The sequence below is a fragment of the Pantherophis guttatus genome, chromosome 13 (genome assembly GCF_059756535.1).
Source record: "Pantherophis guttatus breed Tessera chromosome 13, ASM5975653v1, whole genome shotgun sequence".
NCBI classification, from domain to species: domain Eukaryota; kingdom Metazoa; phylum Chordata; class Lepidosauria; order Squamata; family Colubridae; genus Pantherophis; species Pantherophis guttatus.
This window is the reverse complement of record NC_142075.1, coordinates 15,233,232-15,250,104: the sequence shown is the minus strand read 5'-3', so window position 1 is coordinate 15,250,104 and position 16,873 is coordinate 15,233,232. Positions and strand designations below refer to the sequence as shown.

General features: G+C 45.3%; 1 protein-coding gene across 5 annotated transcripts in view; it reads right to left on the bottom strand.

Annotated features, from left to right (window-relative positions):
• Positions 1 to 16,121, bottom strand: part of ZFAND6 (zinc finger AN1-type containing 6) — a 63,748-nt gene extending 47,627 nt beyond the window's left edge. For 2 of the 5 annotated variants that reach the window (XM_034421399.3, XM_087877767.1), the window contains exon 1: positions 15,788 to 16,121. The gene's annotated coding sequence lies outside the window, so the exon portion shown is untranslated. Of the gene's footprint in view, positions 1 to 8,489; positions 9,205 to 15,787 lie in introns of those variants that run through there. The other 3 variants (XM_087877768.1, XM_034421402.3, XM_034421400.3) reach the window with 3 other exon arrangements.
• Between the last annotated feature and the right edge of the window lie 752 nt (positions 16,122 to 16,873).

Below are 16,873 nucleotides of genomic sequence, written 5' to 3'. Positions count from 1 at the left end.
GCTTAACGACAGAAATATTGGACTCAATTGTGGTCGTAAGTCAAGGACCTAGAATACTCAGCCCTGGATTGTTGTTTTTTTTTTTTAATCAGCTTACACACCTCAGGGTAAGGATATTGTCAAAAACAAGTCCAGGCATAGATCAGAGGGAAAAGGCCTGGCATGCTTTATATGAATTTTATAGATAGTTGCCAACCACCGGTGCTTCTGTCAACAAAGACATGGGAACAAACACAGCCTAAAAGTATCTGAGGATTTTTAACACATCAAATTAGGTTTCCAGGAACAATAACAATTCCAAACAACAACAACAACCCACACAAACTCAATGAGCTTATTATCAAATTAAAAAAGATGTTAAAATATAAAATATATTTATATATATTTTTTTAATAAAAAATATAAAAAAGATGTTGAGACTCTAGAAAAAGTGCAGAGGAGAGCCACCAGGATGATTAGGGGCTGGAGACTAAAACATACGATGAACGGTTGCAGGAACTGGGCATGGCTAGTCTAGTGAGAAGAGAAGGACCAGGGGAGACATAAGAGCAGGGTTCCAATATTTGAGGTGCTGCCACAGAGAGGAGGGGGTGAAGCTGTTTTCCAAAGCACCTGAAGGCCAGACAAGGAATAATGGATGGAAACGGAACAAGGAGACATTCAACCTGGAAATAAGGAGGAACTTTCTGACAGTGAGAACAATCAACCCATGGAACAGAAGTTGCCTTCGGAAGTTGTGGGAGCTTCATCACTTGAGACTTTCAAGAAAAGATTGGACTGCCATTTGTCAGAAATGGTGGAGGGTCTCCTGCTTAGGCGGGGTGGTGGAGGACTAGATGACCTACAAGGTCCCTTAATCTGCTATCTGTTATCATTAACTGCAAAAATGGCAGGTATTGTGCTCAGTAGCATAACACCATTAAGTGCCCCAGCCATCAGAGTCTTCAGCAAACCTCTTGTGGTACTTTTATGTTGTGTTATCTAGCAAGTGAAGGGAAATGACGTGTCCTCTTCTCCTTCTACTCTCCCACTGGGCATTTCAGCACAAAAAAGAGGGCAAATGAAATGAAAGTGTGGCAATCACAACCGAAAAGCAACTTTTCCAGGCCTCCCATAATTTAGACCGTCACTCGGGACAAAGAATCTGATCTATGTTTGGATGTTCCAATTAAGGTTTCCGCTGGAGAAATACAGAGAGACCAGAGCAAATGCTTACGGGGCAGGAAAATGGAAGAGAATTCTTAATATGCCAAACTTTTTTTTTTCCTTGACTATATTCTTACTTTCTTGTTTCCTTTGCACGTTTTACTCGTCTCGTTTAGTTTGCATTCGCTTTTAAACCATTGCAATTACAATCATTAATATCTTCATTTAAAAAGAAATGTCTGAAAGTCAGCAATGCAGGTTGCTTTGACTTCCCACCCGCTGTCGTTTCTGAGAGGCAGAATCCTCCAGTCCTTTGTATTTAATGCAGCACACAAAGTTGTGAAATAACTAACGCATAGAGAATAGAATAGAATAGAATAGAATAGAATAGAATAGAATAGAATAGAATAACAGAGTGGGAAGGGACCTTGGAGGTCTTCTAGTCCAACCCCCTGCTTAGACAGGAAACCCTACACCACTTCAGACAAATGGTTATCCAACCTCTTCTTAAAAACTTCCAGTGTTGGAGCATTCACAACTTCTGGAGGCAAGTTGTTCCACTGATTAATTGTTCTAACTGTCAGGAAATTTCTCCTTAGTTCTAGGTTGCTTCTCTCCTCGATTCGTTTCCACCCGTTGCTTCTTGTAATCACTTCAGAAGCGATTCCAAACAATAGCTGATAAAGAAAAATGCTTGTGAATATAATAAGAGAATTTAAGAAAATATTGGGATAATGTTATGTTGTGAGATTTTAAATTTAAGAGTTTTAATTTATAGAGACGAAAAGGGAAAAATTGAATCTTATTAAGATTAGAGATTAGGATGAAGGGCAATATTCCTGACAGAACAATTAATAAGTGGAACGACTTGCCTGCAGAAGTTGTGAATGCTCCAACACTGGAAGTTTTTAAGAAGAGGTTGGATAACCATTTGTCTGAAGTGGTGTAGGGTTTCCTGCCTGGCCAGGGGGTTGGACTAGAAGATCTCCAAGGTCCCTTCCAACTCTGTTATTCTATTCTATTCTATTGGTCTATAAAAACTAGAGAGAATAAACACTATGGCAAAAAGTGAATATTTAAATTGTGTTTGTAGATGACTAAAAATTATATAAATTTGTGAACCGGCCAATACTCTGTTCAGAAAAAATGCATTGTATGTTTGTTTGTGTGTTTGTGTAAAAAATAAAAAAAAACATTTTTTTTTTACAAAAAGCAGCGATTCCACACAAGTGACTGTAAAACACGAGGACCTGTTTTAAAAATGCATGTTTTACTGGGATCCTGGAAGACTTCTATATGCTTCGACGCGCTTTTCCAGAATAAAATCCAAAAAATTATATACCCAGCCTTTCAGCCTGAGGACAAAATAGCAAACAATAACTATTTTTGACACTAAAATGGCAGTGCTCAAAAAGTACAAATGTATCGATGCTTTGTTGATAAGACACAATTGGCTACTTTGCCCAAGCTATACATTATACTTCGACACTTACAATGACTGGATTCATACAATACGCTAAGCCTAAATCAAACTCATTACAGGCTTGGTGCAATGTGTGAATTGAGACATTGTCTACTATTAACACTGAGGCTGTAGTCCCGCAGGAAAACAACAACAAAAAATATAGATTTTTGCATATTACCTGATGGCCTACAAATGCTTATGTAAATATAAGCTGGCATGTATTCTCAAAACTTGGTCGCAAAAGACTATCATAAACACTTCCAGAGGCTTCCAACAGCAGGATCAAATATAAATATAAATATAAATATAAATATAAATATAAATATATAAATATAAATATATATATATATATATATATATATATATATGTATGTATGTATGTATGTATGTATGTATGTATGTATATATATTTATATTTATATTTATATTTATATTTATATTTATATTTATATTTATATTTATATTTGATTTATATGCCGCCCTTCTCCGGAGACTCAGGGCAGCTTACAATGCGCTAAGCAATAGCCTTCATCCTTTTGTATATTTATACAAAGTTAGCTTATTGCCCCCACAATCTGGGTCCTCATTTCACCTACCTTAGAAAGGATGGAAGGCTGAGTCAACCTTGAGCCTTAGCGAGATTCGAACCCTGCAGTAATTGCAGGCAGCTGGTCTTAATAACAGGGTGCTTTAGACCACTGTACTACCAAGGCTCCTTCTCAATTTCTCAAGATACGATTCAAAAAATAACATAGGCATAATTAATTCTTCTATACGTAATGTCTGAAATCCCAAACATACCTAAAACTAAAAATAAAATAAAAAAGGAATCAGAATCAGAAGGTCTTGGAGGCCTTCTAATCCAGCCCCCTGCTCAAACGGGAGATCCTATACCCGTGATGGCGAACCTATGGCATGCGTGCCGCGGGTGGCACGTGGAGCCATATCGGTGGGCACATGAACGTTGCCCTAGGTCAGCTCCGGTGTGCATGTGTGCACCGGCTAGCTGATTTTCAGGCCTTCCGGGCCCACCAGAAGTCAGCAAATGGGCTGTTTCCGGCCTCCAGAGGGCCTCCGTTTTCGCCCTCCCCAGGCTCCAAGAAAGCCTCTGGAGTCTGGGGAGGGCAAAAAGTGGGCCTAACGGGCCTACCATGCCATAAGCGGGGGAGGGGTTTGCATGCACATGCACGGGGGGGGCATTAAGTTATGGGTGTAGGCACACACGTGTGCGACACCCCCCCCCCACGCTCCCGGCACGTGAGGGCAAAAAGGTTAGCCATCACTGCCCTATACCATTTTAGACAAGTTGATGAAGCATCCACAACTTCAGAAGGCAAGTTTTTCCACTGGTTAATTGTCCTGTTAGGAAGTTTCTCCTTAATTCTAGGTTGCTTCTTTCCTTGATTAGTTTCCATCCATTGTTTTTTGTCCTACCCTCAAGGTGCTTTGGAGAATAGCTTGACTCCCTCTTCTTTGGGGCAGCCCCTGAGATACTGGAAGACTGCTATCATGTCTCCCCTGGTCCTTCTTTTCATCAGACTAGACATAACCAGTTCCTGTAACCGTTCTTCATATGTTTTAGTCCCCAGGCCTTTAATCATCTTAATTGCTCTTCTTTGCACTTTTTCCAAGTTCTCAACATCTTTTTTTGTAGAGAAAAAAATGGGAGCAAACATAAAGAAGCAATCCCACTGAAATGGGCATAATCAGATAGTCCTCGACTTACAAGCCATTTGTCTAGCAACCATTCAAAGTTACAACAGCCCTGAAAAAACTAACAAGCAGTTCAAAACTTAACAACTATTGCAGCATCCCCACAGTAACGTGGGCAAAGCCGAGGTGGCGCAGTGGTTAGAGTGCAGTACTGCAGCTACTTCAGCTGACTGCTAGTTCGGCAGATCAGCGGATCAAATCTCACCGGCTCAAGGTTGACTCAGCCTTCCATCCTTCCGAGGTGGGTAAAATGAGGACCCAGATTGTTAGGGGGCAATATGCTATTTAGTATACTGTCTTTGATGTAAGCCGCCCAGAGTCCTCGGAGAGTGGGCGGCATAGAAATATGACTAATAAAAATAAAATAAAAAATAAAAAAAACCTCAGGCATTGGTAACTGGCATCTATTTATGCAGATTTAACAGAGTTGGAAGGGACCTTGTAGGTCATCTAGTCCTACCCCCAACTGTGGGGGAAGCCAGATTTGTTTAAGAAAACCGTGCTTCATTTAACAACTGTGTGATTTCCTTAACTGTGGGGGGGGGGAGGTCATAAAATAGGGTGTGATTCACTTAACAAACTGCTTCTTAGCAATGGAAATTCTGGTTCCCATGGACGCCGTTGGTCGAGGACTACCTGTAATCATAATCAGGGTACCAAGATTCCAAATGCTGGATAAGAAGGCGAGACAGCCCAGCAATCCAATCTCAGACTTAGAAAACCCTTCAGTTTAGCCCAAACAGATACAGGAAGTCCGTGATTTATGACCACAACCGAGCCCAACGTTTTTGGTTTTTAAGTGAAGCATTTAAGCAAATTTTGCCCCGTTTTACAACCTTTCGTGCCACAGTTGTTAAGTGAATCACTCACTACCCTTGCAAAGTTTGTAACCTGGTTGTTAAGTGAATCTGGTCTCCCCATTGACTTCACTTGTCGGGAGGTCACCAAAAGTGATCACGTGACACTGCAACCGTCATAAATAGGAGTCAGTTTCCTAGCATCTCAATTCTGATCATGTAATCATGGGGATGCTGTAACAGTTGTGTGAAAAACAGTCATTAGCAGAGGTGGTATTCAGCCGGTTCGGGAGAATCGTGCTGTCCTATTTAGGCACATTTTTGAGGCTGGGCGCAAGCACGAAAGGTGTGCACACACTCACATTTTTGGTGCTGGCCAAACCGGTAAGTCAATTATGTGAATTCCACTTCTGGTCATAAGTCACTTTTTTTCAGTGACATTGTAACTTCGAACAGTCGCTCAATGAACTGTCACAAGTCAAGGACTACCAGCAGCAGTGGGCCTTCCTTCCCTTGGACATGTTCCAAAGAAGTCTAGACAGCCATCCTTTTCGCTTGGATTCCTTCAAGGAACAGGAGGTTGAACTCAATGGCCTCTTCCAGTTCTAGACTTCTATGAAAGAAGAGGAACAGAAACTACACAGCAGGGCCTTAAAAAGTTGCTCTTAGGAATCGCTCGCCCTACCCGGAGAGCCGAGGTTGCTTGTTTGCAAACAAAACTCTCCATCAGATCCACGGCTTAAGTGCTTCACGGATGTTAGTCACCTGACTGAGTCATCCGCTCCCAGGGCAGGGCACCTGAGGACAACAACAACTTTTTAAGATTCAGTTCACTTCCGTCACCTTGTTTATTAGTTGGGGACCGAGCGTTGCATCCTCTGTTCCTTCCAAGATCACATCTGAATTATTGCCCTTAAAAAAAACAACAACACACAATCTCTTCCTTCCTTCTCTACCACTGTTAACATGGGGTGGCCACTTTCGTAAGGTTGAAAGGACAAGCAAGGAATGGCAACATTCTGCCTTCTCATCGGGCTGCCATCCCTGGCTTCTTTTCAAACTTTACGAAAGCGATTGTCCCTTATTATAGAGACACCTGCGCAGAGGTGGGATTCACTTACCTTCCCTACCGGTTTGCAAATGTGAGTGCGTGCGTGCGTGCGCTCGCTTCCACGTACGCTCGGCCTTTTGCTCATGCTCTTTGCTCGCGCGCCTTCCGCGCATGTGCACGGCCTCCTAAACGCGGCTAAATAGGACGTCATTGGGTGGGTGGGTGGGCGGAGTTTACTGCAGTCAGCACTACCGATTCGCCCGAACCGGCTGAATCCCACCACTGCACCTGCGGCCTCAATACTGTTTGCAGACTCCTCTGAAAACAATGGAGCTATGTCTCATATGGAAACACAGAAAACTGAAAGGCCAATTTTAAAAGGCTGAGCGAGCGCAAAGGGCTACGGAACTTGAAAAAAACATGAAGGGGGAAGAAACATCCCCCCCCCCTATCCACTTGGATTCATTATCACTTTGCTTCAGGATTTTGGAGGGAGGAACCTGGTCCTTGTACCCAAACTTACTCTCTACCAAGATCCACTTATACCTTTGCTGGGTCTAAGGCAGAGGTGACAAACTCAAGGCCCAGGGGACTGATCTGGCCAGTGGGGTGCCTAGATCTGGCCCACGGGGCAGCCCTGGAAACAGTGAAGGACCGGCCCGCGATGCCTCTGCCAGTGAAAATGGAGCTCAGGAGGGCCAACTGCGGCCCTCCCCGAGCTCCGTTTTCACTAGCAGAGGGTTGCAGAAGGTTGTCGCAGCTGAAAACGGAGCTCGCGGGGGCCACGGGGGGGCCCTCCCGAGCTCTGTTTTCGCTGGCAGAGGGTTGCAGGAGGCCCTCGCAGCTGAAAACGGAGCTCGGGAGCCCGTTTTCGCTGCAGAGCACTCGGGCTACCACAGGAACCCTCCCCCCCCCGACACGAATGATGTCAGGCTGGCCATGCCCACCATGGCCATGCCCCCCCCCCCCGAGATCACATGCATTCCTGATTTAGCCCTCAATGAAATCAAGTTTGACACACCCTGGTCTAAGGGAATCTCTCTTGTGAAATTTACCCTGTTCCTCTCTCGTGTACCTTTCTCCCAATCCATCCGAAGCATCCTTTACAGGTGTGTGAGATGAGCTCTTACGCCTCTCCAAACACACATGCTATTTTTCTGGTAGCAAAAGAAGGGGAAAAAATTGGTTCTGGTTGTCCTTGCCCCTCCCTGGACCCCCTCCCCCGCCCCATTGGGTTTTCCCCACCTTCGAAGTTCAGAGATGTCTCTCTTTCCCAGCCCTCGAGGAAGCTATTATGGGATGGGAAGAGTTCACTTCTTTGCGCGATTTCTCATTTCGCCTTCAACTTCTCCTGTCTCTCTTTTTTTTTTTCCTTCCAGCTTCTTAAAAGTCGGGTATTTATCAGTACTGAACTCCGACAATAACTTCATCCAAGGGCAACCGAGGCAAAACCAACTCATCCCACGGAGTGGGTGAATTTCACAGATGCAACTCCACCCCTCTCTCCTTCCCACTTCCTTCAGACTTTTAGGTTTTGATCAGGGAAAAACAAAAGGGGGTGGGGGGTGGGAATAAAACCTAACTTGGCCTGAATGTTTAAAAAGTGACCTTGGCACCAGCCCTTGCTTTCTTCTCTCCTCCGCTCTTCCTTCCAAGAAGACTCTCTTAAACAGCTCAATCCAAAGCAGCCCCCACCCCATATAAACATTTTTCCCTATCTTGTGATTTATTTATTTATTTATTTATTTATTTCAATTTGTATACCGCCCTTCTCCTAGTGGACTCAGGGCGGTGAACAGCCAGAACTAAAACACATGCCAATACAAAATTTAAAATTGTTAAAAGAATTACATACTTTGGCCCAAATTTAAAACAATTTGAATTAAAACCCAATGACAATTTAAAACTAAAAAACTAAAAAAGACTAAAAAACAACAGGCCCCCAAAAACAACAACCTACATCATCTCCTTATCTTTTTTTTTTTTCCCCTTGCCTGGAACCTGCCAGATGGATCTCTCTCCTTGCACAAGTTCGTAAAAGGTCGACAACTCGCAAAACTTCCTCAAGTCCCTTAACTATCTCCCTAGTTGTTATTTACTACCCCTTAGTCTTACACCCACCGGGGCCTGGCTTCACACACAAGCCCCCAAGTAACCAAATCCCAACCCGTTGCATTCTTGCTCCCTTTCCGAATGCACAAAACCCAAATACACACCAAGGGTCTCTTTATCAGCTACAAATAGTTTACTGCACTGTTAAGAAATATTTCCACCACCCTCCTCCTCCCACCTCCCAGCCCAAAACGGTTCCACTCACTCTTGCTTGCGCCGAAAACACCATCTCTAGCCAAGTGGCTCTGCACGATTTTAGGCGGATCCTAATAAGGTGCTACCCACCTCCAGATTTAATTGCATTTTTATGGGGTACAAGAGGGGAAGAAGAGCCTGTGTGTGTGTGTGTGTGTGTGTGTGTGTGTGTGTGTGTATGCAGACCCCCACCCCAAACCTTCCTTACTCTCCGCAAATGAGCGGGGTACAAGAAGGGGAAAGAGGGTTGGATCAATGTTTGGGCATGCACGTGTAGGACAAACCGCGAATCTAGGCTTGTCTAGGCTCGTGCATGCAAGGGGGAGGGTATAGGGGCGTGCGGGAGGGGGGGCATGTTGGAAAGAGGGGGGGGCTGTGAAAAGGAGAAAGTGAAAGGAAATGAGAAAAAAAAACAAAAAACCCGGAGGTTCCCAAGGCCCTTCTTGGAACGAACCGGTAGGGGCGGGTGGGGGGGGGAGGAGGAAAGGAAGGCAAAGACAGCAAACTAGCAAGGGAGACCTCGCTCCGCGCAGGCGCACTTTCGCTCACCTGACGATGCCGCCGCGGAGGGAGGGAGGGAAGGAGGTAGGAAGGGCTTGGTGGTCTCGCGCCGCGCCGCGCCGCCCGCTCTTCTCCGCGTCTCCGCTCCAACTGCCCCCCCCGCCCGCCTCCCGCCGCGAAGCTCTTCCTATTTCCCTTCCTGCCTCCTCAAGCCCCGCCCCTCCCGAAAGAAGCGACGCGGGCGGGCGCTGATTGGCGGGAATCGAGCGGGCGGGCGAAAGCGGACACGTGCCAGCCCGGGAGAAGGCGGCGCTGTCGCCTCCTGGTCTCCCTTCGCTTTTCTTTTTCTTTTTCTTTCTTTTTCTTTTTCTTTTTCTTTTTCTTTCTTTCCTTCTTTCTTTCTTTCTTTCTTTCTTTCCTTCTTTCTTTCTTTCCTTCCCTTCTTTCTTTCTTTCACTTCCCTTCCTTCCTTCCTTTCTTTCCTTTCCTTTCCTTCCTTCCTTCCTTCCTTTCCCTTCCCTTCCCTTCCCTTCCCTTCCTTCCTTCCTTCCTTCCTTCCTTTCCCTTCCCTTCTTTCCTTCCTTCCTTCCTTCCTTCCTTCCTTTCCCTTCCCTTCTTTCCTTCCTTCCTTCCTTCCTTCCTTCCTTTCTTTTCCCTTCCCTTCCCTTCTTTCTTTCTTTCTTTCTTTCACTTCCCTTCCTTCCTTCCTTCCTTCCTTCCTTTCCCTTCCCTTTTTTCTTTCGTTCCTTCCTTCCTTCCTTCCTTTCTTTTCCCTTCCCATCTCTTCCTTCCTTCCTTCCTTCCTTTCTTCCTTCCTTTCTTTTCCCTTCCCTTCTTTCTTTCTTTCACTTCCCTTCCTTCCTTCCTTCCTTTCCCTTCCCTTCCCTTCCTTCCTTCCTTCCTTTCCCTTCCCTTCCCTTCCCTTCCCTTCCTTCCTTCCTTTCCCTTCCCTTCCCTTCCCTTCCCTTCCCTTCCTTCCTTCCTTCCTTTCCCTTCCCTTCTTTCCTTCCTTCCTTCCTTCCTTCCTTCCTTTCCCTTCCCTTCTTTCCTTCCTTCCTTCCTTCCTTCCTTCCTTCCTTTCTTTTCCCTTCCCTTCCCTTCTTTCTTTCTTTCTTTCTTTCACTTCCCTTCCTTCCTTCCTTCCTTCCTTCCTTTCCCTTCCCTTTTTTCTTTCGTTCCTTCCTTCCTTCCTTCCTTTCTTTTCCCTTCCCATCTCTTCCTTCCTTCCTTCCTTCCTTTCTTCCTTCCTTTCTTTTCCCTTCTTTCTTTCTTTCACTTCCCTTCCTTCCTTCCTTCCTTTCCCTTCCGTTCCCTTCCCTTCCTTCCTTCCTTTCCCTTCCCTTCCCTTCCCTTCCTTCCTTCCTTTCCCTTCCCTTCCCTTCCCTTCCCTTTCCTTCCTTCCTTCCTTCCTTTCCCTTCCCTTCTTTCCTTCCTTCCTTCCTTCCTTCCTTTCCCTTCCCTTCTTTCCTTCCTTCCTTCCTTCCTTCCTTCCTTCCTTTTCCCTTCCCATCTCTTCCTTCCTTCCTTCCTTCCTTTCCCTTCCGTTCCCTTCCCTTCCTTCCTTCCTTTCCCTTCCCTTCCCTTCCCTTCCCTTTCCTTCCTTCCTTCCTTCCTTTCCCTTCCCTTCCTTCCTTCCTTCCTTCCTTCCTTTCCCTTCCGTTCCCTTCCCTTCCTTCCTTCCTTTCCCTTCCCTTCCCTTCCCTTCCTTCCTTCCTTTCCCTTCCCTTCCCTTCCCTTCCCTTTCCTTCCTTCCTTCCTTCCTTTCCCTTCCCTTCTTTCCTTCCTTCCTTCCTTCCTTCCTTCCTTCCTTTCCCTTCCCTTCTTTCCTTCCTTCCTTCCTTCCTTCCTTCCTTCCTTCCTTCCTTCCTTCCTTCCTTTTCCCTTCCCATCTCTTCCTTCCTTCCTTCCTTCCTTTCCCTTCCGTTCCCTTCCCTTCCTTCCTTCCTTTCCCTTCCCTTCCCTTCCCTTCCCTTTCCTTCCTTCCTTCCTTCCTTTCCCTTCCCTTCTTTCCTTCCTTCCTTCCTTCCTTCCTTCCTTCCTTCCTTTTCCCTTCCCATCTCTTCCTTCCTTCCTTCCTTCCTTCCTTCCTTCCTTTCTTTTGCAAAACGGGGGTTGTGGGAATGCAAGGGGGGAGGAGGGTGGGAAGGATCAGATGCCCGTGCAAACTTGCTGAAAGGAAAAGGATGCTGCAGGGACCTTTGCAAGGGTGGGGAGGGCTGTCGTACACCCACCCTGCGAGGTAGCCCAGGGGTGTTGAGGTCCCGCGCTTCGGTTGAGTTGGGCTGTGACCGTCAGCATCCCCGCTGGTGTAAACGATGGGAGTTGTAGTCCTAGTACCCAATTTGGGCATTGGCTGAGCATTGCAGACTTGGGGGAGAAGGAAGCTGGGATCAGACCGAATAAGCCACTTCTGGCTGGGAACCGAAATCGAAGGGAAAAGAGGGTGACGGAATGAACGTGTGAATCCTTGCACCTTCTTGTAAACCCCAGAAAGTGTTTCCGAGGCGGAGGCTTTCATGAAGCACAGTCTGCTTCGTGCTTTTGATCTGAGGCAATTCCGAGTGGTATCTCACACCAAACCAACCATGATTTATCGAGTCAGTGACAAAGGATAGGATTTGTCCCCGCAATGCACAAAGCTATTCATCACGGTTTACGAATCACACATGGCTTGGTTCACACAACACAGCCAGCCCGAACGAAAAGCTTAAATGCATTTGCAGACAAAGTTGGCCAAAGTTACGCTTTTGCTTGCTAAGTTGTTGTTTTTTTAGGATGCCTCGTTTATCGACGGACTAAACATTCCAAACTCAGGTCGGCAGCTGTACAGTTAAGGCAACCGAACACTTCAGAATATTGGTGTTTTTTTGCCGTTTCTATAACCTCGGTGATCGAGCATTTAAGCTGCCTTCTCGGGTGATGGCACTTGCCGGAGAATTGCAAATCCTCGAGATGCTTGTCTTTAAGCATTCGGCTTTGATTCGGTTAATGATGTCTTTTAACTTGCTGGCGAACACGTCCTTGAATTTGATGAGGCCTTCTGAATAGAGATGTACGGGATTAGAGTGTAAATCCCTTGAAAATTACTATTTATGATTGAGGTTTAATACTTGGCCAGCCCGTTGTAAACAAGCCACTCTTTTTTTCACAGAGGTTTTATGTGCCTCAACCACTGGATCCCTTGAGGGAGGGATCTGAGATCTCTCGGTTTTTAGACACAGTTTTGTGTGCAACAACATTTCTCCCTACAAGTGCAGGTAAGTCCTCGATTTACAACAGTTCATTTAGTGACCAAAGTTACAACGGCACTGAAAAAAGTGACTTATGACCATTTTTCACACTTATGACCATTTGCAGAATTCCCATGCTCACGTGATTTATATTCAGATGCTTAACAACTGACTGATATTTATGATGGTTGTAGCGTCCCAGAGTCATGTGATTCCCCTTTTGCGACCTCCTGACAAGCAAATTCAGTGGGGAAACCAGATTCACTTAACAAACGTGGCAAGAAAAGTTGTACGATGGAGCAAAACCCGCTTAACAAATTTCTCACCCAGCAACATAAATTTTGGGCTCAATTGTGGCCATAAATCGAGGATTACCTGCTTTCCTCGTTTAGTAGCCACAATGGAAACCAGCCATTTGGTCGTTAAACAAAGAGAAACCACAATTTATGGCCTTATTTCAGCTTTCCTTTGCTTTAGAGACCTGCAAAGGTTGTCAGTGCAAAAATTGGTCACAAAGTTACCGTATTTTTCAGAATATAAGATGCTCCGGACTATAAGATGCACCTATCTTTTTTGGTGAGGAAAACAAGAAAAAGAAATCTGCCTCTGCCTCTCAGCAATTTTGCCTCATTACAGCAAACAGCCTGCTTTACTTTGGTTTTCGTTTTCAGCATAGCCTGATTAGCACAAGAAGAAAAAAAATCTGCTCCCAGCAATTTACCTCCTTGCAGCAAGCAGCAGAGGCCTGCGCAGCAATAGGCAACAGCAATCCCTGCAGCCTGAAACAGCTGGGAGGCCGATCCAACGGACAATCAACTTGTGCTAATTAGGCTGTGCTGAAGCTGAAATGCGCTGTTTCTTCTTGCTTGCTGCAAGGAGGTAAATTGCTGGGAGGCAGAGGCCAAAGGGGAGGGGGGCAGTGGGTTGGTGGGGCTACATTCGGTGTATAAGACGCACCCAAATTTTCACCCCCTTTTAGGGGGGAAAAAGGTGTGTCTTATACTCCGAAAAATACGGTACTTTTTTCATTACCTTGGTAAGTGTGAAGAGTCGCTAAACAAGGACTACCTGTAGAAAAAAATCAGTAGGATTGCTTAAGTTTTCAATGGTTGAGATTTTGAAGAGAAATTCTCAAGCAAAGCAGACCGAGCTGACTGGCTTTATGTAATCATTTTCCCTATGTTAATTTGAGGCTCAGGTTTTTCATCATCGCTGACTTTTGTAGAAGTCATCAAACATAAATGGTGCAGAAGAGACAAGATTCTTACAGCATCGCTTTCAAAAAAAATTACCCTATATATGCAATTTTATCAGCCTCATCTCTCTCTGCGTACATTAGTAATAGTTGTTGCATAGGATTTTCACGTGGCTTCAGAAGGCCAAGTCACCTGGCCTTTTTAAAAGGGGGTGTACTGTGCATTGCGTTTATTTATTATTTATTAAATTTATACACCGCCCATCTCGCTGTCAAGCAACTCCTGCATTACATCCTGATTGGTTGGAGACTTTTTTTTTCTCTAAATTAAATACGCTTCAACTTTTTTTAGCACCACAATATTTTCACCACACCAAAATCCGACGACAACACAAAATCAAGGATGAGAAAATGTATTGTCGTTTAAACAAGGGATGAACCAGGGGTGAAATCCACTTACCTTCACTACCAGTTTATAAATGGGAGAGTGTGCATGTGCACACTCGCTTTGCTCATGCGTTACAACTCTGTGTATGCACAGAGCATCAAAAACAGGACGTGATGACGTCCGGGTGGGTGGGCAGAGCCTCCCGCCACCGGCACTACCAGTTCAGCTGAGCCGGATAGAACAGGGCTGCATTTCACCCCTGGAATGAACTTAATTCGGTTGCTGTCAGAAAACAGAAGACATTTCTTCTTTTGGCCGAGTTGTGAAAGTCATGTACAGTTTTGGAGTTTAAAAAAAACGAGAGAGAAAGAGTGCAAGATTTTTAAATCACCTAAATTAGTAAATTGGGGACGCGGTGGCTCAGTGGCTAAGATGCTGAGCTTGTCGGTCGAAAGGTCGGCAGTTCAGTGGTTCGAATCCCTAGTGCCGCGTAACGGGGTGAGCTCCCGTTCCTTGTCCCAGCTTCTGCCAACCTAGCAGTTCGAAAGCACGTAAAAAATGCAAGTAGAAAAATAGGGACCACCTCTGGTGGGAAGGGAACAGCGTTCCGTGCGCCTTTGGCGTTTAGCCACATGACCACGGAGACATCTTCGGACAGTGCTGGCTCTTCGGCTTTGAAACGGAGATGAGCACCGATCCCTAGAGTCAGGAACGACTAGCACATATGTGCGAGGGGAACCTTTACCTTTAAGATACGGTAGTAAATATCTAGATCACCCGATCACAAAGTTTTCTTTGAATTACCGTGATTTGTTTAAACCTGAAACTATAAATTAACATCGGCAAACGCTAATACTTTTTTTGCTACTTGCCATACATCACCAGAGGAAAGCCACAACTGTGCCATTTTCTCAAATAATAGGATATTCATATCAGGATCCACATATTCGGTTACTTAAAAGTTTAAGTCACCTAAGTTAGTAAACATCTAGATCACCTGGTCACCAGGGATGAAATGCTCCCAGTTCAGACCGGATCACCCGATCCGGTAGCGATGGCGGGTGGTTCGGAGAACCGGTAGCAAAAATCCCTGCCCCCCCCCCCCATGCCCAGCTGAGCCACACGATCATCAAAGGCTTTTTTTTTTTTTACTTTTAAAAGCATTTTTTCTACAACCTCTTCTGATGAAAAAATGCATTTAAAAGTAAAAAAAAAAAAAGCCTCTGTTGATCGCGCGGCTCAGCTGGGATCGTCAGAGGCTTTTCAAAGCATTTTTTTCTGCAACCTCTTGGCCGAAGAGGTGGTTAAAAAAAATGCTTTGAAAAGTCTCTGACGATCCCAGCTGAGTTGCCTGATCAGCAGAGGCTTTTCAAAGAGATCAGCAGAGGCTTTTCAAAGCAGAGGCAAGAGCCTTGGTAGTACAGTGGTCTAAAGCACCCTGTTATTAAGACCAGCTGCCTGCAATTACTGCAGGTTCGAATCTCGCCAGGCTCAAGGTTGACTCAGCCTTCCATCCTTTCTAAGGTAGGTAAATTGAGGACCCAGATTGTGGGGGCAATAAGCTGACTTTGTATAAATATACAAAAGGATGAAAGCTATTGCTCAGCGCATTGTAAGCCGCCCTGAGTCTCCGGAGAAGGGCGGCATATAAATCAAATTAAAAAAAAAAAAAGCATTAGAAAAAAATGCTTTGAAAAATTAAAAAAAAAAGTTGGCCACACCCACCCAGTCACATTACACACACACCCCCCCACCAAGCCATGCCCACAGAACCGGTAGTAACAAATATTACATTTCACCCCGTATCAACCCTGAGCTACAAATATTCCCCTTTATTAAACCTTTGACTCTGTTTTACAAGCCGTAACCACCGAGTTCACGTGACAGGCGAGGCCCCAAGCCAGCAGACCGCTACCCCGAGCTTAACCCGTGCGTGTGAACCCTTCCCCTCTACGAAGAGAAACCCTGATGATCCCTGCAGGAGGAAAACTCACCCTTTTTTTCACATCAACCGTTCACAAGACATGGCAGGCAGGACTTCGTAGGCAAACATACAGGGAAGATAGAGGAGAGGACTTGGATGGATGGATGGAGGTGGCTTTGTTGATCCTTAACATCACACTTGCCGAAACGTAGGGGGGGGGGTTAAAAAAAGAAAAACCTTAAGAGCAAACGGTACAGCTGACGGCAGAAAGTGTTTGTCAGGCATCTGAGGACATCAAATCTTTGGAACGCCCCCTCTTATAACCTCGCCCCTTCTCCCTCTTCATCTTTCTACCCTCACGACAGCTTTACGTTCTTTGCTTTCCTGCGGCTTGCCTTGTGAACAAATGTCCTTTTAAACAGCAGGGCAGTGATGTCAGCCAGACCTTTTATGACTTCAATGTGAGGTCACCCTCTTTATCCTTCTCCTCCTCTTCCTCTCTTTAACAAAAGGGAAGGGGAATTGTTGTTGTTTTTTTCCCCCTCCAGAAACGCTTTCCAGATGTTTGAATAGAATAGAATAACAGAGTTGGAAGGGACCTTGTAGGTCATCTGATCCAGCCCCCTGCTCTATAGCATTTAGCAATAGCTCTTAGACTTATATGCCGCTTTATAGTGCTTTACAGCCCTCTCTAAGCGGTTTACAGAGTCAGCGTATTGCCCCCAACAATCTGGGTCCTCATTTTATCCACCTCGGAAGGATGGAAGGCTGAGTTCAACCTTGAGCCTGGTGAGATCTGAACTATCAAATTGCAGGCAGCCGGCAGGCAGCAGAAGTCGCCTGCAGTGCTGCACTCTAACCACTTCAAGCAGGAGACGCTGTGCTTATTTTTGACAGATGCGAGTCCAGTCTCTTCTTGAAAGCCTCCAGTGATGAAGCTCCCACAGCTTCTGAAGGCCAGCTGTTCCATTGGTTGATTGTTCTCTCTGTCAGAAATGTTCTCCTTATTTCTAAGTTGAATCTCTCCTTGGTCAGTTTCCATCCATTATTCCTTGTCGGGTGCTTTGGAAAATAGCTTGACCCCCTCCTCTCTGTGGCAGCCCCTCAAATATTGGAAGACTGCTATCCTGTCTCCCCTGGTCCTTCTCTTCACTAG